The following is a 27,317-nucleotide window of genomic DNA, read 5'->3' as shown; positions in this document are numbered from 1 at the left end:
TCATGACAGAAGGCAGTGAGCTATAAAATCTCTGCATTCTGGTGCCCCCAAATTTCACTCTGTCCAGTAAACCAGAGGGGATCAGAGGTGTGAGGTGTGAAGGGGAGCAGGAAACCATCCACTGGAGAAGACAGGCTGAGTGGAGGCATTTTCGAGAGTTAAACATATCTCCTTGACTGGAGGCTGGACACTCAGGGAGCAGCCTTCCAGTATGTGCACCTTCCCAGTGGGTCAAGGGAAGCTGCGATGCAAATCAGGAGAGATCGATCTGCTTCAACTGGATCCTGGCAAGGAAGCACATACTAGACAGGTCAAAAGCCAGGGGAGAATGGAAGTAAGGTGAAGAGCAGATGGGAATGAAAAAATAACATAGAAGAGTCTGCAAAACAGTTGCAAGGACCATCCTAAGGGAGGAAGTGGAGCATTAACAATAGTAGAAAGATGCACGGAAGACAAGTCAGAACTTAGATTCTGGAAGAAGGGAAGTGGGGGTGAACCTCAGACTTGGTTGGGCAGGGAGGGAGAACCAAAGAGAATGAAACCGTGTGAGAAAGTGCTCAACTTTTGATCTTTCTCTCCTGACAATAATAATTATTATAAAAGCCCAAAGATATAGGTAGTTGAGGCCCCTCAAACTTCATAATGTCTGTGGAAATCCTGCCAACTTCCCTTTGAGAACAGTTATGAAAACCATCCAGGTGGAGGCAGTTCAAAGTGTCAAAGTAGCAGTCTGTACTGGGGGCAAGGATTCAGGCTCACATTCCAGGGAAAGGCTGGGATAGAGGAATGGACACTGAGAAACACTGGAGGAAGTGGAGATGGACACAGAGTTCACCCCTCATGCAGGTGCGCAGCCAGGAGAGAGAACCTGTTGCAGAAAGAGAACAGGGCACAGAAATATTTTTGACATGGGTATGCGAGTGTGATTTTATTGGATTTAGACTAGAAGGTTGTAATGAGACAACCAAAACAATGAGTGCATTCCCAACAGGTGATCATCATTCCCTGTGGCAGACCCCCAGCCCTGGAAGCTGATTCATGACTGGCACCAATCACAATTTTGAACCCCTTTACTGGTTACTGGTCTCAGGATGGACATGTCACCCAATTTTGCCAACTTAAGATAATTAGATTTGGAGGAATCTCTCAGAAAGATTTTTCTTCATCATAAAAGAGATGTGTGCGGACTGATGTTTATGGGGGCATTACTCATGATTGTCCTTGGATGGAGCTGGCTGAAGGCTCCATCGACTGATGAGCAGAAGGATGAACTGTGGTGTATGCATGTGATGCAGGATGGTGTCGCCACAGAAAGGAATAAAGTTGTGAGGCACGCACCAAGATGAATGATCCTAGAGGACAGTATGTTGAGCGAAATAAGCCAGAAAAAAAGGACATATACCCTCTGATCTCATTTAGAAAATGCTTACATGAAAATTAGAGCGTAGATTGTAAACTTTTACATCAGTCACACTTAATTGATACTTCTAGGTATTCTAGAATTGAAAGGAGGGACTCTGAAGATATGTGTACACCACTGCACACAGCGCCATTATTCACAATAGCCAAAAAGTGGAAGCAACACAAATGTCCATCAGCAGATGAATGGATAAACACAATATGGTATAACCATACACTAGAATATTAGCCTTAAAAAGAAATGAAGTTCTGATACATGCTACTACATGATGAACCTTGAAGGCATTATGTTGAGTGAAATGAGTCAGACACAAAGAGACAGTGTATGATTCCACTTATATGAAATGGTTAGAATATGCAAATTCATAGACACAATGTAGAGTACAGGTTAGAGGGACAGAGGGCAGGGGAGTTAATGTGTAACAGGTGTAGGGTTTCTGTTTGGAGTGAAAGTTCTGTTAATGGAGGGTGGTCAGAGCACCATCATATTGTGAATGCGATTAATCCCAGTGAATAGTGTACTGAGTGGTTGAGATGGAAAAGTTTATATTGTATATATTTCTGCAAAAAAAAAAGGACAACTAAAGAGACAATGGACAATGGCAATTAAATGCAACAAATAATCCTGGATGGGATCTAAAATTGAGGAGAAAAGGTTCAAAAGAACATTATTGAGACACATGAAACAACTAGAATATAGACTGTAAGCTTTGTATTAGTGTTGTAGTTCATGAAATTGATAACTGTACTTAGGTGGTTACATTAGTGAATATCCTTGTTCTTAGGTTAATACATGCAAGTATTATCTGTTCAAGGAGCAAAGAACTCTCAAATGTACAGAAAGCAGACAGATGATAGAGATAGCTAGAAATAGAAGATTCTTAGATAGACAGATATAGCTATAGATAGACAGATAGATATGAAAGAAAGGAAGGGAGGGAGAGAGAGAAGGAAAGAGGAAGGAAGGAAGGTAGATGATGGACTGATGGATAGAATGACAGGACAAATGTGTCAAAACATTAAAACTGGTTGTTATCTGGAGGTGGGAATGTGGAGTTCTCTGTACAGTTTTGTATTATTTTTGCAACTATCCTGTAAGTTTGAAATTATTTCAAAATAAAATTTAAATTAAATAAACAACTGTGGTGTATGCATACAATGGAATACTACTTAGCAATAAAAAGGAACAAACTACTGATGTGAGCAACAATACAGCCTCCTACAGAAAGCAGATGGCCCAGGGACATATGAGAGAGGAACTGGGGATTGACCGGGAATGCACTAGATGGACTATACTGCATTGTGATTGTGATGAGGGTGAAGGAAATGTTCTATATCTTGATTGTGATGAGGGTTACACAGCTGTGTACATTTGTCAAAACTCACCGCTTAAAATGAGTGCATTGTCAATTAAACTCCACTGAGATTAATAAAAAAATAAAAGGTGTCATCTCACCCCCATGCCCATAGTTATGTCCTTAACATCATCAATAACTCTTACTATAAGCCAGAGGCTACTCGGCAGTGGTCATGACTGCTGTGGGATGTCCCAGGTTACACACAGGGATGGAGCTGATGGTGTGCACAGGTGACAAATGGCAACCAGCACTCAGATCAGTGCTGGAGACCACAGGGAGTGGCGGGGATGAAGGCAAACTAGAGCTTGCAAGGACCACCTGAACTCAACCCCTGCCTTGTTCCCAAGCTGGGTGGTGGGCTCACTGCTGCTGTACCTTCAGATTTTTCTACCCCAAATCCATTGGTTATTGTTTTTGAAATTCTATACTTTTTCAAGCTGATGACAATTCAAAATGTTAAAGTTTCTGTGTGTGAAAACAAAATAGCCTGCATGTTGTTGGTTCCAGCTTTGAGGTGTTTAGTTGGGGACCTCTGCAGTAGTGGAGGCTGTGGAGGGTGCAGATGTTGGGGATGGCTGGGCAAGAAGCACGAGGACGTGGGATCATGCCATATGCACAGCTCAGAAATGCCTTTGCCCAGCTCTGGCAGCAAACTACTGCAAAGACCTGCTGACTGTCTAAGAACATCCTTACCAGACTGAATAATCTGAAATGGAAATTCAGAAATAATTCCATTTACCATAGCAACTAAAATAACAAAATATCTAGGAATAAATTTAAACAAGGATGTAAAAGACATGTACATGGAAATCTACAAAACATTGTTGAAAGAAATTAAAGAATACCTAAATAGATAGAAGGACTTTCCCTGTTCATGGATTGGAAGACTATACATTTGTTGAGATGTCCAAACAACCCAAAGTGCTTGACAGATTCAACACAATTCCAAACAAAATTCGAAAAGCCTTCTTTGCAGATATGGAAAAGCCCATCATCAAACCCACACAGAAGGGTAAGGGAACCCAAATAGCCAAAAAAAGAACAAAGTTGGAGGACTGATACTTCCTGATTTTAAAACGTATTACAAAGCTACAGTAATCAGAACAGTATAGTACTGGCACTAGGACATTTATCTGTATGAAAATTGCCCTGCAGCTGATCCAAGATCTTCTTTCATTTGTCCCAAACTGATTGATTTTCCAGTTTTAGACTGCATGATTATAATATGATTTTTTGATAATTGGGTGACAGACTACACGCCTGCCACTAGTGTAAGCTCCATGGGAGCAGGGTTGGTATTTTTCTTCACTGCTTTATCAGAGCCTGTTGTATGCACTCAACAAATACTTACTGAATGAATAAAAGAATACTGCAGGGGGCAAGATGGCGGACTGGTGAGCTGTATGTTTTAGTTACTCCTCCAGGAAAGTAGGTAGAAAGCCAGGAACTACGTGGACTGGACACCACAGAGCAATCTGACTTTGGGCATACTTCATACAAGACTCAAGAAAATGTGGAACTGCTGAGATCAGCGAAATCTGTAAGTTTTTGTGGCCAGGGGACCCGCACCCCTCCCTGCCAAGCTCAGTCCCATAGGAGGAGGGGCTGTCAGCTCCGGGAAGGAGAAGGGAGAACTGCAGTGGCAGCCCTTATCATTCTACTGATCCAAACTCCAACCATAGATAAACTGAGACCAGACACCAGAGAATCTGAGAGCAGCCAGCCCAGCAGAGAGGAGACAGGCATAGAAAAAAACAGCACGAAAAACTCCAAAATAAAAGCGGAGGATTTTTGGAGTTCTGGTGAACATAGAAAGGGGAAGGGCAGAGCTCAGGCCCTGAGGCTCATATGCAAATCCCAAAGAAAAGCTGATCTCTCTGCCCTGTGGACCTTTCCTTAATGGCCCTAATTGCTTTGTCTCTTAGCATTTCAATAACCCATTAGATCTCTGAGGAGGGCCCTTTTTTTTTTTTAATCCGTTTTTCTTTTTTCTAAAACAATTACTCTAAGAAGCCCAATACAGAAAGCTTCAAAGACTTGCAATTTGGGCAGGTCAAGACAAGAGCAGAACTAAGAGAGCTCTGAGACAAAAGGCAATAATCCAGTGGCTGAGAAAATTCACTAAACACTACAACTTCCCAAGAAAAGGGGGGTGTCTGCTCACAGCCATCATCCTGGTGGACAGGAAACAACCCTGCCCATCGCCAGCCCCATAGCCCAGAGCTGCCCCAGACAACCCAGTGTGACGGAAGTGCTTCAAATAACAGGCACACACCACAAAACTGGGTGTGGACATTAGCCTTCTCTGTAACCTCAGCTGATTGTCCCAGAGTTGGGAAGGTGGAGCAGTGTGAATTAACAAAGCCCCATTCAGCCATCATTTCAGCAGACTGGGAGCCTCCCTACACAGCACAGCAGCCCAGAACTGCCCTGGGGGGACGGCACTCACCTGTGACATAGCACAGTCATCCCTCAACAGAGGACCCGGGGTGCACAGCCTGGAAGAGGGGCCCACTTGCAAGTCTCAGGAGCCATACGCCAATACCAAGGACTTGTGGGTCAGTGGCAGAGACAAACTGTGGCAGGACTGAACTGAAGGATTAGACTATTGCAGCAGCTTTAAAACTCCAGGATCGCCAGGGAGATTTGATTGTTAGAGCCACCCCCACTCCCTGACTGCCCAGAAACATGCCCCACATACAGGGCGGGCAACACCAACTACACACACAAGCTTGGTACACCAATTGGACCCCACAAGACTCACTCCCCCACTCACCAAAAAGGCTAAGCAGGGGAGAACTAGCTTGTGGAGAACAGGTGGCTCGTGGACGCTACCTGTTGCTTAGTTAGAGAAAGTGTACTCCACGAAGCTGTAGATCTGATAAATTAGAGATAAAGACTTCAACTGGTCTACAAATCTTAAAAGAACCCTATCAAGTTCAGCAAATGCCAAGAGGCCAAAAACAACAGAAAATCATAAAGCATATGAAAAAACCAGACGATATGGATAACCCAAGCCCAAGCACCCAAATCAAAAGATCAGAAGAGACACAGCACCTAGAGCAGCTACTCAAAGAACTAAAGATGAACAATGAGACCATAGTACGGGATACAAAGGATATCAAGAAGACCCTAGAAGAGCATAAAGAAGACACTGCAAGACTAAATAAAAAAATGGATGATCTTATGGAAATTAAAGAAACTGTTGACCAAATTAAAAAGATTCTGGACACTCATAGTACAAGACTAGAGGAAGTTGAACAACGAATCAGTGACCTGGAAGATGACAGAATGGAAAATGAAAGCATAAAAGAAAGAATGGGGAAAAAAATTGAAAAAATCGAAACGGACCTCAGGGATATGATAGATAATATGAAACGTCCGAATAAAAGACTCATTGGTGTTCCAGAAGGGGAAGAAAAGGGTAAAGGTCTAGGAAGAGTATTCAAAGAAATTGTTGGGGAAAACTTCCCAAATCTTCTAAACAACATAAATACACAAATCATAAATGCTCAGCGAACTCCAAATAGAATAAATCCAAATAAACCCACTCCGAGACATATTCTGATCACACTGTCAAACACGGAAGAGAAGGAGAAAGTTCTGAAAGCAGCAAGAGAAAAGCAATTCACCACATACAAAGGAAACAGCATAAGACTAAGTAGTAACTACTCAGCAGCCACCATGGAGGCGAGAAGGCAGTGGCACGATATATTTAAAATTCTGAGTGAGAAAAATTTCCAGCCAAGAATACTTTATCCAGCAAAGCTCTCCTTCAAATTTGAGGGAGAGCTTAAATTTTTCACAGACAAACAAATGCTGAGAGAATTTGCTAACAAGAGACCTGCCCTACTGGAGATACTAAAGGGAGCCCTACAGACAGAGAAACAAGGAAAGGACAGAGAGACTTGGAGAAAGGTTCAGTACTAAAGAGATTTGGTATGGGTACAATAAAGGATATTAATAGAGAGAGGGGAAAAATATATATGACAAACATAAACCAAAGGATAAGATGGCTGATTCAAGAAATGCCTTCACAGTTATAACATTGAATGTAAATGGATTAAACTCCCTAAGTAAAAGATATAGATTCTCAGAATGGATCAAAAAAAATGAAATATCAATATGTTGCATACAAGAGATTCATCTTAGACACAGGGACACAAAGAAATTGAAAGTGAAAGGATGGAAAAATATATTTCATGCAAGCTACAGCCAAAAGAAAGCAGGTGTAGCAATATTAATCTCAGATAAAATAGACTTTAAATGCAGGGATGTTTTGAGAGACAAAGAAGGCCACTACATACTAATAAAAGGGGCAATTCAGCAAGAAGAAATAACAATCGTAAATGTCTATGCACCCAATCAAGGTGCCACAAAATACATGAGAGAAACACTGGCAAAACTAAAGGAAGCAATTGATGTTTCCACAATAATTGTGGGAGACTTCAACACATCACTCTCTCCTATAGATAGATCAACCAGACGGAAGACCAATAAGGAAATTGAAAACCTAAACAATCTGATAAATGAATTAGATTTAACAGACATATACAGGACATTACATCCCAAATCACCAGGATACACATACTTTTCTAGTGCTCACGGAACTTTCTCCAGAATAGATCATATGCTGGGACATAAAACAAGCCTCAATAAATTTAAAAAGATTGAAATTATTCAAAGCACATTCTCTGACCACAATGGAATACAATTAGAAGTCAATAACCATCAGAGACTTAGAAAATTCACAAATACCTGGAGGTTAAACAACACACTCCTAAACAATCAGTGGGTTAAAGAAGAAATAGCAAGAGAAATTGCTAAATATATAGAGACAAATGAAAATGAGAACACAACATACCAAAACCTATGGGATGCAGCAAAAGCAGTGCTGAGGGGGAAATTTATAGCACTAAACGCATATATTAAAAAGGAAGAAAGAGCCAAAATCAAAGAACTAATGGATCAACTGAAGAAGCTAGAAAATGAACAGCAAACCAATCCTAAACCAAGTAGAAGAAAAGAAATAACAAGGATTAAAGCAGAAATAAATGACACAGAGAACAAAAAAACAATAGAGAGGATAAATATCACCAAAAGTTGATTCTTTGAGAAGATCAACAAGATTGACAAGCCCCTAGCTAGACTGAAAAAACCAAAAAGAGAGAAGACCCATATAAACAAAATAATGAATGAAAAAGTTGATATAACTGCAGATCCTGAAGAAATTAAAAAAATTATAAGAGGATACTATGAACAACTGTATGGCAACAAACTGGATAATGTAAAGGAAATGGACAATTTCCTGGAAACATATAAACAACCAAGACTGACCAGAAAAGAAATAGAAGACCTCAATCAACCCATCAAAAGCAAAGAGATCCAATCAGTCATCAAAAATCTTCCCACAAATAAATGCCCAAGGCCAGATGGCTTCACAGGGGAATTCTACCAAACTTTCCAGAAAGAACTGACACCAATCTTACTCAAACTCTTTCAAAACATTGAAGAAAATGGAACACTACCTAATTCATTTTATGAAGCTAACATCAGTCTAATACCAAAACCAGGCAAAGATGCTACAAAAAAGGAAAACTACCGGCCAATCTCCCTAATGAATATAGATGCAAAAATCCTCAACAAAATACTTGCAAATCGAATCCAAAGACACATTAAAAAAATCATACACCATGACCAAGTGGGGTTCATTCCAGGCATGCAAGGGTGGTTCAACATAAGAAAATCAATCAATGTATTACAACACATTAAAAATTCAAAAGGGAAAAATCAAATGATCATCTCAATACATGCTGAAAAAGCATTTGACAAAATCCAACATCCGTTTTTGATAAAAACACTTCAAAAGGTAGGAATTGAAGGAAACTTCCTCAACATGATAAACAGCATATATGAAAAACCCACAGCCAGCATAGTACTCAATGGTGAGAGACTGAAAGCCTTCCCTCTAAGATCAGGAACAAGACAAGGATGCCCACTGTCACCACTGTTATTCAACATTGTGCTGGAAGTGCTAGCCAGGGCAATCCGGCAAGACAAAGAAATAAAAGGCATCCAAATTGGAAAAGAAGAAGTAAAACTGTCATTGTTTGCAGATGATATGATCTTATATCTGGAAAACCCTGAGAAATTGACGATACAGCTACTAGAGCTAATAAACAAATTTAGCAAAGTAGCGGGATACAAGATTAATGCACATAAGTCAGTAATGTTTCTATATGCCAGAAATGAACAAACTGAAGAGACACTCAAGAAAAAGATACCATTTTCAATAGCAACTAAAAAAATCAAGTACCTAGGAATAAACTTAACCAAAGATGTAAAAGACCTATACAAAGAAAACTACATAACTCTACTAAAAGAAATAGAAGGGGACCTTAAAAGATGGAAAAATATTCCATGCTCATGGATAGGAAGACTAAATGTCATTAAGATGTCAATTCTACCCAAACTCATCTACAGATTCAATGCAATCCCAATCAAAATTCCAACAACCTACTTTGCAGACTTGGAAAAGCTAGTTACAAAATTTATTTGGAAAGGGAAGATGCCTTGAATTGCTAAGGACACTCTAAAAAAGAAAAACGAAGTGGGAGGACTTACACTCCCTGACTTTGAAGCTTATTATAAAGCCACGGTTGTCAAAACAGCATGGAACTGGCACAAAGATATACAAATAGATCAATGGAATCGAATTGAGAATTCAGAGATAGATCCTCAGATATATGGCTGACTGATCTTTGATAAGGCCCCCAAAGTCACTGAACTGAGTCATAATGGTCTTTTCAACAAATGGGGCTGGGAGAGTTGGATAGCCATATCCAAAAGAATGAAAGAGGACCCCTACCTCACCCCCTACACAAAAATTAACTCAAAATGGACCAAAGATCTCAATATAAAAGAAAGCACCATAAAACTCCTAGCAGATAATGTAGGAAAACATCTTCAAGACCTTGTATTAGGCGGCCACTTCCTAGACTTTACACCCAAAGCACAAGCAACAAAAGAAAAAATAGATAAATGGGAACTCCTCAAGCTTAGAAGTTTCTGTACCTCAAAGGAATTTCTCAAAAAGGTAAAGAGCAGCCAACTCAATGGGAAAAAATTTTTGGAAACCATGTATCTGACAAAAGACTGATATCTTGCATATATAAAGAAATTCTACAACTCAATGACAATAGTACAGACAGCCCAATTATAAAATGGGCAAAAGATATGAAAAGACAGATCTCTGAAGAGGAAATACAAATGGCCAAGAAACACATGAAAAAATGTTCAGCTTCACTAGCTATTAGAGAGATGCAAATTAAGACCACAATGAGATACCATCTAACACCGGTTAGAGTGGCTGCCATTAAACAAACAGGAAACTACAAATGCTGGAGGGGATGTGGAGAAATTGGAAATCTTATTCATTGTTGGTGGGACTGTACAATGGTTCAGCCACTCTGGAAGTCAGTCTGGCAGTTCCTTAGAAAACTACATATAGAGTTACCATTCGATCCAGCGATTGCACTTCTCGGTATATACCCGGAAGATCGGAAAGCAGTGACACGAACAGATATCTGCACGCCAATGTTCATAGCAGCATTATTCACAATTGCCAAGAGATGGAAACAACCCAAATGTCCTTCAACAGATGAGTGGATAAATAAAATGTGGTATATACACACGATGGAATACTACGCGGCAGTAAGAAGGAATGATACCGTGAAACATATGACAACATGGATGAACCTTGAAGACATAATGCTGAGCGAAATAAGCCAGGCACAAAAAGAGAAATATTATATGCTACCACTAATGTGAACTTTGAAAAATGTAAAACAAATGGTTTATAATGTAGAATGCAGGGGAACTAGCAATAGAGAGCAATTAAGGAAGGGGGAACAATAATCCAAGAAGAACAGATAAGCTATTTAATGTTCTGGGGATGCCCAGGAATGACTATGGTCTGTTAATTTCTGATGGATATAGTAGGAACAAGTTCACAGAAATGTTGCTATATTAGGTAACTTTCTTGGGGTAAAGTAGGAACAGGTTGGAAGTAAAGTAGTTATCTTAGATTAGTTGTCTTTTTCTTACTCCCTTGTTATGGTCTCTTTGAAATGTTCTTTTATTGTATTTTTTTTTTTTTTAACTTTTTTTTTTCATACAGTTGATTTAAAAAAGAAAAAAAAGTTAAAAAAATATGTAGTGCCCCCTTGAGGAGCCTGTGGAGAATGCAGGGGTATTGGCCTACCCCACCTCGATGGTTGCTAACATGACCACAGACATAGGGGACTGGTGGTTTGATGGGTTGAGCCCTCTACCATAGGTTTTACCCTTGGGAAGACGGTTGCTGCAAAGGAGAGGCTAGGCCTCCCTATAATTGTGCCTAAGAGCCTCCTCCTGAATGCCTCTTTGCTGCTCAGATGTGGCCCTCTCTCTCTAGCTGAGCCAACTTGAAAGGTGAAATCACTGCCCTGCCCCGCTACGTGGGATCAGACACCCAGGGGAGTGAATCTCCCTGGCAACGTGGAATATGACTCCCGGGGAGGAATGTAGACCCGGCATCGTGGGACGGAGAACATCTTCTTGACCAAAAGGGGGATGTGAAACGAAATGAAATAAGCTTCAGTGGCAGAGAGATTCCAAAAGGAGCCGAGAGGTCACTCTGGTGGGCACTCTTACGCACACTTTAGACAACCCTTTTTAGGTTCTAAAGAATTGGGGTAGCTGGTGGTGGATACCTGAAACTATCAAACTACAACCCAGAACCCATGAATCTCGAAGACAATTATATTAAAATGTAGCTTATGAGGGGTGACAATGGGATTGGGAAAGCCATAAGGACCACACTCCACTTTGTCTAGTTTATGGATGGATGAGTAGAAAAATAGGGGAAGGAAACAAACAGACAGACAGACAAAGGTACCCAGTGTTCTTTTTTACTTCAATTGCTCTTTTTCACTTTAATTATTATTCTTATTATTTTTGTGTGTGTGCTAATGAAGGTGTCAGGGATTGATTTAGGTGATGAATGTACAACTATGTAATGGTACTGTGAACAATTGAATGTATGATTTGTTTTGTATGACTGCATGGTATATGAATATATCTCAATAAAATGAAGATAAAAAAAGAAAAACAAAAAACAAACAAACAAAGAAAAGATACTATTGAACTGTCAAAAAAAAAAGAAAAATAATACTGCATACTCTAAAAAAATAACACAAACAAACATATACACCAATAGAATAGAATGAGGGTTCAGAAATAAACTCTCACATCCATGGTCAATTGATTTATGATAGGAGCACCAAATCCACTTAAAGGGGAAAGAGCCCAATTCAACAAATGGGGCTGGGAAAACTGGATATGGATATCCACATGCAAAAGAATGAATAAAGTGGACCCCTACCTCATACCATATACAAAAATCAACTCAAAATGGATCAAAGACCTAAATATAAGAAGTAAAACTACAAAACTCCTAGAATAAAACATAGGGGAATGTCTTCAGGACCTTGTATTAAGCAGTAGATCTTTAGACTTTACCCTAAAAGCACAAGCACAATACAAACATTTAAAGAAACCCATAGAACTGTACTATACAAAGGGGGGACTGCAATGTAAACTATGGATTTTAGTCAATCATATAATTACAGTAATGTTTGGTCATCAATTGTAACAAATGTGACATACTAATGCAAAATGTTAATAATAGGGAAAACTGCACGTGGGGGAGGAACGGGGGAACTCTACTTCCTGAATGGTTTTCTGTAAACCTGTAACTACTCAAAAAATAAAGGAGAGGAAAAGAAAGGAAAGGAAAGGGAAAGGAAGGTGTACTGGTTTGTATATATTATATCCCCCAGAAAAAGCCATGTTCTTTGATGCAGTCTTGTGGGGGCAGACATACTAGTGTTGATTAAGTTGGAAAGTTTGGATTAGGTTGTTTTCATGGAGATGCGCCCCACGCAACTGTGGGTGGTAACTCTGGATAATTTCCATGGAGATGTGGACCCGCCCATTCAGCGTGGGCCTTGATTAGTTTCCTGGAGCCCTATATAAGCTCAGACAGAAGGAGCGAGCTTGCTACAGCCAAGAGGGACACTTTGAAGAACACACAGGAGCTGAGAGAGAAGCTGCAGCTTACAGAGACATTTTGGAAACGGCCTTCGAAAGCAGACATTTGCTCCAGAGAAGCTAAGAGAGGACAAACGCCCCAAGAGCAACTAGGAGTGATATTTTTGAGGAACTGCAGCCTAGAGAGGAACGTCCTGGGAAAAAGCCATTTAAAACCAAAACTATGGAGCAGACACCAGCCATGTGCCTTCCCAGCTAAACAGAGGTTTTCTGGACACCATTGGCCATCCTCCAGTGAAGGTACCCAATTGTCCATTGTCGATGCATTACCTTGGACACTTTATGGCCTTAAGACTGTAACTTTCTAACCAAATAAGCCCCCTTTTATAAAAGCCAATCTATTTCTGGTGTTGTGCATCCTGGCAGCATTAGCAAAAGGGGAGGCGAGGGAGGGGAGGGGGAGGGGAAGAAAGGAAAAATATTTGCTTGGGGCACCACAACAGGAAGGGGTGAGAGTAGAGTGTGATCCTGCAAGACAGAACCCAAAAAGGCCAGGGGACATTGGGCAAACGTGGGGTATTGGGGTTAATATCTATACTTGTGGCCCATTTTGTGAAGGTGAAGGATGGCACCCCAAATCTGTGAGAGTGTTTGCAGAGGAAAGTGGCCTTGAAAGAGTAAAATATCTGGGGATCTGCTCTGACAAAAGCAAGGAGTAGAACTTGTACTTGTCCCCCTGCTGACTTTAAGGCCATAGGCACACGGGAGTGCAAGAAGTGGGAGCTATGTGCCTGGCTTGCGATAACTGGTTTACATAAACGATCCCTGTTTATTCTTTTTTTTTTTTTTTAATAATTCAATTTTATTGAGATGCATTTACATACCATGCGGTCATACAAACTGTACAATCAATTGTTCACAGTACCACCATATAGTTGTACATCCATCATCAAAATTAATTTTTGAACATTTTCATTACCACACACACGAAAGTAATAAGAATAAAAATTAAAGTGAAAAAGAACAATTAAAGTAAAAAAAGAACACTGGGTGTTTTTTTGTTTTGTTTTGTTTTGTTTTGCCCCCATTTTCCTACTCATCCATCCATACACTGGACAAAGAGGAGTGTGATCCACATGGCTTTCCCAATCACATTGTCACCCCTCATTAGCTACATTTTTATACAATCATCTTCAAGATTCAAGGGTTCTGGTTTGTAGTTTGACAGTTTCAGGTATTTACTGCTAGCTATTCCAATTCGTTAGAACCTAAAAAGGGTTATCTATATTGTGTGTAAGAGGGCCCACCAGAGTGACCTCTTGGCTCCTTTTGGAATCTCTCAGCCACTGAAAATTATTTCATTTCATTTCACATCCCCTTTTTGGTCAAGAAGATGTTCTCCATCCCATGATGCCGGGTCCAGATTCCTCCCCAGGAGTCATATTCCACGTTGCCAGGGGTATTTACGCCCCTGGGTGTCAGATACCACGTAGTGGGGAGGGCAGTGATTTCACCTGCCAAGTTGGCTTAGCTAGAGAGAGAGGGCCACATCTCAGCAGCAAAGAGGCATTCAGGAGGAGACACTTAGGCACAATTATAAGCAGGCCTAGCCTCTCCTTTGCAGCAACAGTCTTCCCAAGGGCAAGTCCCATGATTGAGGGCTCAGCCTATCAAACCACCAGTCCCCAATGTCTGTGAGCACATCAGCAACCATCGAGGTGGGGAAGCCCAACACCCCCTGCATTCTCCCCCAGCAATGTTCACATTAGTGGTAGCATATAGTATTTCTCTTTTTGTGCCTGGCTTATTTCACTCAGTATTATATCTTCAAGGTTCATCCAAGTTGTCATATGTTTCATGACATTGTTCCTTCTTATTGCTGCATAGTATTCCATTGTGTGTATATACCACATTTTATTTATCCACTCATCTGTTGAAGGACATTTGGGTTGTTTCCATCTCTTGGCAATTGCGAATAATGCTGCTATGCACATTGGCATGCAGATATCTGTTTGCGTCACTGCTTTCAGATCTTCCGGGTATATATCGAGAAGTGCGATTGCTGGATCAAAGGGTAACTCTATAGTTTTCTCAGGAACTGCCAGACTGTCTTCCAGAGTGACTGAACCATTATACAGTCCCACCAACAATGAATAAGAGCTCCAATATCTCTACATCCTCTCCAGCATTTATAGTTTACTGTTTGTTTAATGGCAGCCATTCTAATTGGTGTGAGATGGTATCTCATTGCGGTCTTTCTTGCACCTCTCTAATAGCTAGTGAAGCTGAACATTTTTTCATGTGTTTCTTGGCCATTTGTATTTCCTCTTCAGAGAACTGTCTTTTCATATCTTTTGCCCATTTTATAATTGGGCTGTCTGTACTATTGTCATTGAGTTGTAGGATTCCTTTATATATGCAAGATAACAGTCTTTTGTCAGATAGATGGTTTCCAAAAATTTTTTCCTATTGAGATGGCTGCCTCTTCACCTTTTTGACAAATTCCCTTGAGGTACAGAAACTTTTAATCTTGAGGAGTTCCCATTTATCTATTTTTCCTTTGTTGCTTGTGCTTTGGGTGTAAGGTCGAGGAAGTGACCTCCTAATACAAAGTCCTGAAGATGTCTCCCTACATTACCTTCTAGGAGTTTTATGGTACTGTCTTTTATATTGAGGTCTTTGATCCACTCTGAGTTAATTTTTGCATAAAGTGTGAGGTAGGGGTCCTCTTTCATTCTTTTTTTTTTTTTTTTAACTTTCCCTTCTTTTTCAAATCAGCTGTATGGAAAAAAAAGTTAAAAAGAAAACAAACATACAATAAAAGAACATTTCAAAGAGACCATAACAAGGGAGTAAGAAAAAGACAACTAACCTAAGATAACTGCTTAACTTCCAACATGTTCCTATTTTACCCCAAGAAAGTTACATAATATAGCAACATTTCTGTGAACTTGTTCCTACTATATCCATCAGAAATTAACAGACCGTAGTCATTTCTGGGCATCCCCAGAACGTTAAATAGCTTATCTATTCTTCTTGGATTATTGTTCCCCCATCCTTAATTGCTCTCTACTGCTAGTTCCCCTACATTCTACATTATAAGCCATTTGTTTTACATTTTTCAAAGTTCACATTAGTGGTAGCATATAATATTTCTCTTTTTGTGCCTGGCTTATTTCGCTCAGCATTATGTCTTCAAGGTTCATCCATGTTGTCATATGTTTCACGAGATCGTTCCTTCTTACTGCCGCGTAGTATTCCATCGTGTGTATATACCACATTTTATTTATCCACTCATCTGTTGAAGGACATTTGGGTTGTTTCCATCTCTTGGCAATTGTGAATAATGCTGCTATGAACATTGCCGTGCAGATATCTGTTCGTGTCACTGCTTTCCGATCTTTCGGGTATATACCGAGAAGTGCAATCGCTGGATCGAATGGTAGCTCTATATCTAGTTTTCTAAGGAACTGCCAGACTGACTTCCAGAGTGGCTGAACCATTATACAGTCCCACCAACAATGAATAAGAGTTCCAATTTCTCCACATCCCCTCCAGCATTTGTAGTTTCCTGTTTGTTTAATGGCAGCCATTCTAACTGGTGTTAGATGGTATCTCATTGTGGTCTTAATTTGCATCTCTCTAATAGCTAGTGAAGCTGAACATTTTTTCATGTGTTTCTTGGCCATTTGTATTTCCTCTTCAGAGAACTGTCTTTTCATATCTTTTGCCCATTTTATAATAGGGCTGCCTGTACTATTGTCATTGAGTTGTAGGATTTCTTTGTATATGCAAGATATCAGTCTTTTGTCAGATACATGGTTTCCAAAAAATTTTTCCCATTGAGTTGGCTGCCTCTTTACCTTTTTGAGAAATTCCTTTGAGGTGCAGAAACTTCTAAGCTTGAGGAGTTCCCATTTATCTATTTTCTCTTTTGTTGCTTGTGCTTTGGGTGTAAAGTCTAGGAAGTGGCCGCCTAATACAAGGTCTTGAAGATGTTTTCCTACATTATCTTCTAGGAGTTTTATGGTACTTTCTTTTATATTGAGATCTTTGGTCCATTTTGAGTTAATTTTTGTGTAGGGGGTGAGGTAGGGGTCCTCTTTCATTCTTTTGGATATGGCTATCCAACTCTCCCAGCCCCATTTGTTGAAAAGACCATTATGGCTCAGTTCAGTGACTTTGGGGGCCTTATCAAAGATCAGTCGGCCATAGATCTGAGGGTCTATCTCTGAATTCTCAATACGATTCCATTGATCTATATGTCTATCTTTGTGCCAGTACCATGCTGTTTTGGCAACTGTGGCTTTATAATAAGCTTCAAAGTCAGGGAGTGTAAGTCCTCCCACTTCGTTTTTCTTTTTTAGAGTGTCTTTAGCAATTCGAGGCATCTTCCCTTTCCAAATAAATTTGATAACTAGCTTTTCCAAGTCTGCAAAGTAGGTTGTTGGAATTTTGATTGGGATTGCATTGAATCTGTAGATGAGTTTGGGTAGAATTGACATCTTAATGACATTTAGCCTTCCTATCCATGAACATGGAATATTTTTCCATCTTTTAAGGTCCCCTTCTATTTCTTTTAGTAGAGTTATGTAGTTTTCTTTGTATGGGTCTTTTACATCTTTGGTTAAGTTTATTCCTAGGTACTTGATTTTTTTAGTTGCTATTGAAAATGGCATCTTTTTCTTGAGTGTCTCTTCAGTTTGTTCATTTCTGGCATATAGAAACATTACTGACTTATGTGCATTAATCTTGTATCCCGCTACTTTGCTAAATTTGTTTATTAGCTCTAGTAGCTGTATCGTTGATTTCTCAGGGTTTTCTAGATATAAGATCATATCATCTGCAAACAATGACAGTTTTACTTCTTCTTTCCCAATTTGGATGCCTTTTATTTCTTTGTCTTGCCGGATTGCCCTGGCTAGCACTTCCAGCACAATGTTGAATAACAGTGGTGACAGCGGGCATCCTTGTCTTGTTCCTGATCTTAGAGGGAAGGCTTTCAGTCTCTCACCATTGAGTACTATGCTGGCTGTGGGTTTTTCATATATGCTCTTTATCATATTGAGGAAGTTTCCTTCAATTCCTACCTTTTGAAGTGTTTTTATCAAAAACGGATGTTGGATTTTGTCAAACGTTTTTTCAGCATCTATTGAGATGATCAATTGATTTTTCCCTTTCGAGTTTTTAATGTGTTGTAATACATTGATTGTTTTTCTTATGTTGAACCATCCTTGCATGCCTGGAATGAACCCCACTTGATCATGGTGTATGATTTTTTTAATGTGTCTTTGGATTCGATTTGCAAGTATTTTGTTGAGGATTTTTGCATCTATATTCATTAGGGAGATTGGCCGGTAGTTTTCCTTTTTTGTAGCATCTTTGCCTGGTTTTGGTATTAGATTGATGTTAGCTTCATAAAATGAGTTAGGTAGTGTTCCATTTTTTTCAATGTTTTGAAAGAGTTTGAGTAAGATTGGTGTCAGTTCTTTCTGGAAAGTTTGGTAGAATTCGCCTGTGAATCCATCTGGCCCTGGGCATTTATTTGTGGGAAGATTTTTGATGACTGATTGGATCTCTTTGCTTGTGATTGGTTGGTTGAGGTCTTCTATTTCTTCTCTGGTCAGTCTAGGTTGTTCATATGTTTCCAGGAAATTGTCCATTTCTTCTACATTATCCAGTTTGTTGCCATACAGTTGTTCATAATATCCTCTTATAATTTTTTTAATTTCTTCAGGATCTGCAGTTATGTCACCTTTTTCATTCATTATTTTGTTTATATGGGTCTTCTCTCTTTTTGATTTTGTCAGTCTAGCTAGGGGCTTTTCAATCTTGTTGATCTTCTCAAAGAACCAACTTTTGGTGATATTTATCCTCTCTATTGTTTTTTTCTTCTCTATGTCATTTATTTCTGCTTTAATCCTTGTTATTTCTTTTCTTCTACTGGGTTTAGGATTGGTTTGCTGTTCATTTTCTAGCTTCTTCAGTTGATCCATTAGTTCTTTGATTTTGGCTCTTTCTTCCTTTTTAATATATGCGTTTAGTGCTATAAATTTCCCCCTCAGCACTGCTGTTGCTGCATCCCATAGCTTTTGGTATGTTGTGTTCTCATTTTCATTCATCTCTGTATATTTAGCAATTTCTCTTGCTATTTCTTCTTTAACCCACTGATTGTTTAGGAGTGTGTTGTTTAACCTCCAGGTATTTGTGAATTTTCTAAGTCTCTGATGGTTATTGACTTCTAATTGTATTCCATTGTGGTCAGAGAATGTGCTTTGAATAATTTCAATCTTTTTAAATTTATTGAGGCTTGTTTTATGTCCCAGCATATGATCTATTCTGGAGAAAGTTCCGTGAGCACTAGAAAAGTATGTGTATCCTGGTGATTTGGGATGTAATGTCCTGTATATGTCTGTTAAATCTAATTCATTTATCAGATTGTTTAGGTTTTCAATTTCCTTATTGGTCTTCTGTCTGGTTGATCTATCTATAGGAGAGAGTGATGTGTTGAAGTCTCCCACAATTATTGTGGAAACATCAATTGCTTCCTTTAGTTTTGCCAGTGTTTCTCTCATGTATTTTGTGGCACCTTGATTGGGTGCATAGACATTTACGATTGTTATTTCTTCTTGCTGAATTGCCCCTTTTATTAGTATGTAGTGGCCTTCTTTGTCTCTCAAAACATCCCTGCATTTGAAGTCTATTTTATCTGAGATTAATATTGCTACACCTGCTTTCTTTTGGCTGTAGCTTGCATGAAATATTTTTTTCCATCCTTTCACTTTCAGTTTCTTTGTGTCCCTGTGTCTAAGATGAGTCTCTTATATGCAACATATTGATGATTCATTTTTTTTTGATCCATTCTGCGAATCTATATCTTTTAATTGGGGAGTTTAATCCATTTACATTCAACGTTATAACCATGAAGGCATTTCTTGAATCGGCCATCTTATCCTTTGGTTTATGTTTGCCATATTTTTCCCTCTCTCTATTAATATCCTTTATTGTACCCATACCGAATCTCTTTAGTACTGAACCTTTCTCCAAGTCTCTCTGTCCTGTCTTTGTTTCTCTGTCTGTAGGGCTCCCTTTAGTATCTCCAGTAGGGCAGGTCTCTTGTTAGCAAATTCTCTCAGCATTTGTTTGTCTGTGAAAAATTTAAGCTCTCCCTCAAATTTGAAGGAGAGCTTTGCTGGATAAAGTATTCTTGGCTGGAAATTTTTCTCACTCAGAATTTTAAATATATCGTGCCACTGCCTTCTTGCCTCTATGGTGGCTGCTGAGTAGTCACTACTTAGTCTTATGCTGTTTCTTTGTATGTGGTGAATTGCTTTTCTCTTGCTGCTTTCAGAACTTGCTCCTTCTCTTCTGTGTTTGACAGTGTGATCAGTATATGTCTCGGAGTGGGTTTATTTGGATTTATTCTATTTGGAGTTCGCTGAGCATTTATGATTTGTGTATTTATGTTGTTTAGAAGATTTGGGAAGTTTTCCCCAACAATTTCTTTGAATACTCTTCCTAGACCTTTACCCTTTTCTTCCCCTTCTGGGACACCAATGAGTCTTATATTTGGACGTTTCATATTATCTATCATATCCCTGAGGTCCATTTCGATTTTTTCAATTTTTTTCCCCATTCTTTCTTTTATGCTTTCATTTTCCATTCTGTCATCTTCCAGGTCACTGATTCGTTGTTCAACTTCCAGGTCACTGATTCGTTGTTTCAAAAGAAAGAATGCAGGGAAGGCTAATGTCCACGCCCAGTTTTGTGGTGTGTGCCTGTTATTTGAAGCATTTCCGTCACACTGGGTTGTCTGGGGCAGCTCTGGGCTATGGGGCTGGCGATGGGCAGGAGTGTTTCCTGTCCACCAGGATGGTGGCTGTGAGCGGACACCCCCCTTTTCTTGGGAAGCTGTGGTGTTTAGTGAATTTTCTCAGCCACTGGATTATTGCCTTTTGTCTCAGAGCTCTCTTAGTTCTGCTCTTGGCTTGACGTGCCCAAATTGCAATTCTTTAAAGGTTTCTGTATTGGGCTTCTTAGAGTAATTGTTTTAGAAAAAGAAAAAAGGATTAAAAAAAAAAAAAAAAAAAAAAAAGGGCCCTCCTCAGAGATCTAATGGGTTATTGAAATGCTAATAGACAAAGCAACCAGGGCCATTAAGGAAAGGTCCACAGGGCAGAGAGATCAGCTTTTCTTCGGGATTTGCATATGTGCCTCAAGGCCTGAGCTCCGCCCTTCCCCTTTCTGTGTTCACCAGAACTCCAAAAATCCTCTGCTTTTATTTTGGAGTTTTTCGTGTTGTTTTTTTTTTTTTCTATGCCTGTCTCCTCTCTGCTGGGCTGGCAGCTCTCAGATTCTCTGGTGTCTGATCTCAGTCTATCTATGGTTGGAGTATGGATCAGTAGAATGAGTTTCCGATAAGGGCTGCCACTGCAGTTCTCCCTTCTCCTTCCCGGAGCTGGCAGCCCCTCCTCCCACGGGACTGAGCCTGGCAGGGAGGGGCACGGGTCCCCTGGCCGCAAAAACTTACAGATTTCGCTGATCTCAGCAGTTCGACATTTTCATGAGTGTTGTATGAAGTATGCCCAAAGACAGATTGCTCTGTGGTGTCCAGTCCACGCAGTTCCTGGCTTTCTACCTACTTTCCTGGAGGAGTAACTGAAACTTACAGCTTACCAGTCTGCCATCTTCTCTTTCATTCTTTTGGATATGGATATCCAACTCTCCCAGCCCCATTTGTTGAAAAGACTGTTATGTCCCAGTTCAGTGACTTTGGGGGCCTTATCAAAGATCAGTCGGTCATAGATCTGGGGGTCTATCTCTGAATTCTCAATTCAATTCCATTGATCCATATATCTATCTTTGTGCCAGTACCATGCTGTTTTGACTACCGTGGCTTTATAGTAAGCTTCAAATTCAGGGAGTGTAAGTCCTCCCACTTCGTTTTTCTTTTTCAGAGTGTTTTTAGCAATTCAAGGCATCTTCCCTTTCCAAATAAATTTGATAATTAGCTTTTCCAAGTCTGCAAAGTAGGTTGTTGGAATTTTGATTGGGATTGCATTGAATCTGTAGATGAGTTTGGGTAGAATTGACATCTTAATGACATTTAGCCTTCCTATCCATGAACATGGAATAGTTTTCCATCTTTATGGTCCCTTTCTATTTCTTTTAGTAGAGTTATGTAGTTTTCTTTGTATAGGTCTTTTACATCTTTGTTTAAGTTTATTCCTAGGTACTTGATTTTTTTAGTTGCTATTGAAAATGGAATCTTTTTCTTGAGTGTCTCTTCACTTCATTCATTCTAGCGTATAGAAACATTATTGACTTATGTGCATTAATCTTGTGTCCCACTACTTTGCTAAATTTGTTTATTGGCTCTAGTAGCTGTATTTTTGATTTCTCAGGGTTTTCCAGATATAAGATCATATCATCAGCAAATAATGACAGTTTTACTTCTTCTTTTCCAATTTGGATGCCTTTTATTTCTTTGCTTGCCAGATTGCCCTGGCTAGGACAATGTTGAAGAACAGTGGTGACAGTGGGCATCCTTGCCTCGTTCCTGATCTTAGAGGGAAGGCTTTGAGTCTCTCACCATTGAGTATTATGCTGGCTGTGGGTTTTTCATATATTCTCCTTTTCATATTGAGGAAGTTTCCTTCAATTCCTACTTTTTGAAGTGTTTTTATCAAAAACGGATGTTGGATTTTGTCTAATGCTTTTTCAGCATCTATTGAGATGATCATTTCATTTTTCTCTTTTGATTTGTTTATGTATCATATTACATTGATTGATTTTCTTATGTTGAACCATCCTTGCATGCCTGGAATGAACCCCACTTGGTCACGGTGTATGATTTTTTAAATGTGTCTTTGCATTTGGTTCACAAGTATTTTGTTGAGAATTTTTGCATCTGTATTCATTAGGGACATAGGCCTGTAGTTTTCCTTTTTTGTGGCATCTTTGCCTGGTTTTGGTATTAGATTGATGTTAGCTTCATAAAATGTGTTAGGTAGTGTTCCATTTTCTTCAACATTTTGAAAGAGTTTAAGTAAGATTGGTGTCAGTTCTTTTTGGAAAGTTTGGTAGAATTCCCCTGTAAAGCCATCTGGCCCTAGGCATTTATTTGTGGGAAGATTTTTGAAGACTGATTGGATCTCTTTGCTTGTGTTTGGTTGGTTGAGGTTTTCTATTTCTCCTCTGGTCAGTCTAGGTTGTTCATATGTTTCCAGGAAATTGTTCATTTCCTCTATATTATCCAGTTTGTTGGCATATGGTTGTTCATAGTACCCTCTTATAATTTTTAAATTTCTTCAGGATCTGCAGTAATGTCACCTTTCTCACTCATTATTTTGTTTATATAGGTCTCTCTTTTTGATTTTGTCAGTCTAGCTAGGGGCTTGTCAGTCTTGTTGATCTTCTCAAAGAACAAACTCTTGGTGTTATTTATTCTCTCTATTGTTTTCTTGTTCTCTATGTCATTTATTTCTGCTTTAACCTTTGTTACTTAGTTTCTTCTACTTGCTTTAGGATTAGTTTGCTGTTTATGTTGTAGCTTCTTCAGTTGCTACATTAGTTCCGCAATTTTAGCTCTTTCTTCCTTTGTGATGTATGCATTTAGTACTATAAAATTCCCCCTCAGTATCACTTTTGCTACATCTCATAGGTTTTGATATGTTGTGTTCTCATTTTCATTCATCTCTATATATGTAGGAATTTCTCTATTTCTTCTTTAACCCACTGATAGTTTAGGACTGTGTTCTTTAACCTCCAAGTATTTGTGAATTTTCTAAGTCTCTGATGGTTATTGACTTCTAATTGTATTCCACTGTGGTCAGAGAATGTGCTTTGAATAATTTCAATTTTTTTTTTAAATTTATTGAGGCTTGTTTTATGTCCCAGCATATGGACTATTCTGGAGAAAGTTCCATGAGCACTAGAGAAGAATGTGTATCCTGGTGATTTGGGATGTAATGTTCTATATATGTCTGTTAAATCCAATTCATTTATCAGATTGTTTAGGTTTTCAATTTCCTTATTGGTCTTCTGTCTGGTTGATCTATCTAAAGGAGAGAGTGATGTGTTGAAGTCTCCCACAATTATTGTGGAAACATCAATTGCTTCCTTTAGTTTTGCCAGTGTTTCTCTCATGTATTTTGTGGCACCTTGATTGGGTGTATAAACATTTATGATTGTTATTTCTTCTTGTTGAATTGCCCCTTTTATTAGTATGTAGTGGCCTTCTTTGTCTCTCATAACATCCTTGCATTTAAAGTCTATTTTATCTGAGATTAATATTGCTATTTCTGTTTTCTTTTGGCTGTAGCTTGCATGAAATATATTTTTCCATCCTTTTACTTTCAATTTCTTTGTGTCCCTGTGTCTCAGATGAGTCTTTTGTATGCAACATATTGATGGTTCATATTTTTTGATCCATTCTGCCAATCTATATCTTTCAATTGGGGAGTTTAATCCATTTACATTCAACATTATTACTGTGAAGGCATTGCTTGAATCAGCCATCCTATTCTTTGGTTTATGTTTGTCAGATATATTTTTTCCCTCTCTCTCTTATTGTCCTTTAATGAACCAATATTGAATCTCTTTAGTACTGAACCTTTCTCCATCTCTCTCTCTCGTTTATTAGTTTCTCTGTCAGTAGGGCTCCCTTTAGTAGCTCAAGTATGGCAGGTCTTTTATTAGCAAAATCTCTCAGCATTTGTTTGCCTGTGAAAAATTTAAGCTCTCCCTCAAATTTGAAGCCTCCCAAGGCTGAAAACACAAAAAGGAGTGTGAACCCCACATAGCTCTGGGGAGTACATGCCTTCAGTTTCTTCTGCAACATGGGCCACAGGGCAAAAATGCAGATGGCAAATGTCACCATGATGAAGGCATGCAGGGACCGCGGCAGGCGTGAGGCCAGGCAGACAGAGGCAAAGGTGGCCATGTTCAAGGACAGTGTGCTGGATACAATGGAAGCATTGGCACCATAGTCGAAGAAGATGAGGTGGCCTAACAGCATGAAGACTGACACGGCATAGATGGTGTCAGTGCTGACAGATTCTGTCAGGGTCTTTAGCACTGGTGAAAAACCATACATAAAAGTAATAAAGACCAGGGCACTCTTCAAGTCAGCCCACCGGGTCGACCCACTCTTCTTCCGCCCTTCACCTCATCAATGAGATCAAACAGAACATAGCCAACCAATGAAGAAGCCAGGCCAGTTCCAAAAAGCCAGTAGGGGGCCAGAAGACCCTCGTCCATATACCATCAGATAACTACAAAAACACAGACACTGCAAAGCTGCTGCATCACCACACTGGACTCAAACACCACAGCCCAATATTGGTATTTCTGAGCACAGATGTTTTTCCGGAGCTCTTCCAGAAACTGTAGATCCATGTAGTTATCAGGGAAGGGTTGTCACTCATACAAGACCTTCTGCCACCTGGCGTCCTTGGTGTTAGTTACTGGTTAGTCACACGTTATCCTTCTCAAACTCAGGCCAGTTCAATCTCCCTAGCAGAAGTCCATGTGGTTCGTTTCTTTATGAAGCTTTGAAATAAGACCTCTCTGGAATTTCCATGCTGTGCTGTGGTTGACATTCTACCAACTTCCCTTGCTTTCAAAGGCAGCAACCCAGGCTAGGCCTGCAATAGATGTTTGTTCTCTGAGGCAGGACAATACAGCCAAGTTCCTGTATGCGAGTTCTTAGGGGTGTGCAGCCTGGGAGGGCAGCCACCTGCCTCCTTCCCATCTGGGGCGCCGGGGTCACAATAGTTGCCCTAATCTTTCTATCTCTGTAAATTTGTTATTTCTAATCATCTGCTATAAGTGATAACATACAATTTTTGTCCTTATAAGTCTTCCTTATCTCACTGAGCTTATTGTTTTCAAGGGTCTTCCATGTTGCAGCATATCTGATAACTTCAATTTTTTTCCTATGGCCAAATACTATTGAGTGTATTACCACATTCTTTTATCCTTTCATTTGTTGATGGACACTTGGGCTGTTTCTACCTGTGCTGGTTTGAGTGTATTGTGTCCCCCAAATGCCATTATCTTTGTGGTCTTGTGTGGGGCAGACGTTTTTGGTGCTGGTTAGATTTGCTTGGAATGTGCCCCACTCAGCTGTGGGTAATGATCATTTTGATGAGATGTTCCCATGGAGGCATGGCCCCACCCATTCAGGGTGGGCCTTGATCAGTGGAGCCATATAAATGAGCTGACTCAGAGAGAGGAGACTAACTGAGTGCAGCTGGGAGTGATGTTTTGAAGAGGAGCAAGCTTGCTAGAGAGGAACGTCCTGGGAGAAAGCCGTTTTGAGGCCGGAGCTTTGGAGCAGACGCCGGCTGCCTTCCCAGCTAGCAGAGGTTTTCCGGACGCCATTGGCCATCCTCAGGTGAAGGTGCCCGGTTGCTGATGTGTTGCCTTGGACGCTTTGTGGCCTTAAGACTGTAACTGTGTAGTGAAATAACCCCCCATTTTATAAAAGCCTATCCATCTCTGGTGTTTTGCATTCTGCAGCATTAGCAAACAAGGACACTACCTTCTGGCAATTGTAAATAATGCTGCTTTAAACATTAGTCCACGTATCTGTTTGAGACCCTCTTCTCACTCTCTTTGGGTATATGCCTAAAAGTGGCATTACTGGGCCATAGGGTAATCTTGCATTTAACATTTTTAGGAATAGTCATATTGTCTTCCACAGTGGCTGCATCATTTTACATTCCCACCAATGCTCAAGAGTTCCAATTTCTCCAGGTCCTCTCCAACATTTCTAATTTTCCTTTATTTTTAAAAAATAATACCATCCTTGAGATTGTGGAGTGACACCACATTGTGGTATTGATTTGTGTTTTCCTAATGATTAATGATGTTGAAAACCATTTGTTGTGTTTATTGACCATTTGTACATTTCTTTGGAGAAATTTCTATTCAAATCCTTTGGCCATTTTTAATTGGGTTGTTTATCTTTTTGATGTTGCATTATTAAATTTCTTTATATATCCTGGGTATTAAGTCCTTATCTGATATATGGTTTGAAAATATTTTCACCCATTCTGCAGGTTGCTTTCTCTTTCTCGATAATTTCTTTCATTGCGCAATGTTTTTAACTTTGATGAAATCAAATTTATCCCACTGCTCCAGTTGACAGCTTTACCTTCCTCCATACTCTGCTATTATCATATATTCATTGGTGGCCATAGCTTTTTTTTCTTCTCTTTCATAGGATTTTGTATTTTTCAGTATACAAGTCTTTTGTATATTTTGTTAAACTTTTTCCTAGATAATGAATTTTTTAGATACTATTGTAAATGGAATTTTTTTCCTAATTTCCCCTTTGTATTATTCGTGGCTAGTGTATAGGAGTGCAAATGATTTTTTTTAAACTTTTTATTATAGTAACCAATATAGAGCACAAAATTTTCCTTTTAACCACATTCAAGT

At 39.4% G+C, this 27,317-nt stretch overlaps 1 pseudogene; it reads right to left on the bottom strand.

The window, feature by feature from the left end:
* Positions 1-273: 273 nt before the first annotated feature.
* Positions 274-27,040, bottom strand: LOC119521193 (annotated as a pseudogene).
* Positions 27,041-27,317: the final 277 nt, after the last annotated feature.

The sequence above is a fragment of the Choloepus didactylus genome, chromosome 27, assembly GCF_015220235.1.
Source record: "Choloepus didactylus isolate mChoDid1 chromosome 27, mChoDid1.pri, whole genome shotgun sequence".
NCBI lineage: Eukaryota > Metazoa > Chordata > Mammalia > Pilosa > Megalonychidae > Choloepus > Choloepus didactylus.
The sequence above is the reverse complement of the archived record's forward strand: the minus strand, read 5'-3'. Positions and strand labels throughout refer to the sequence as shown.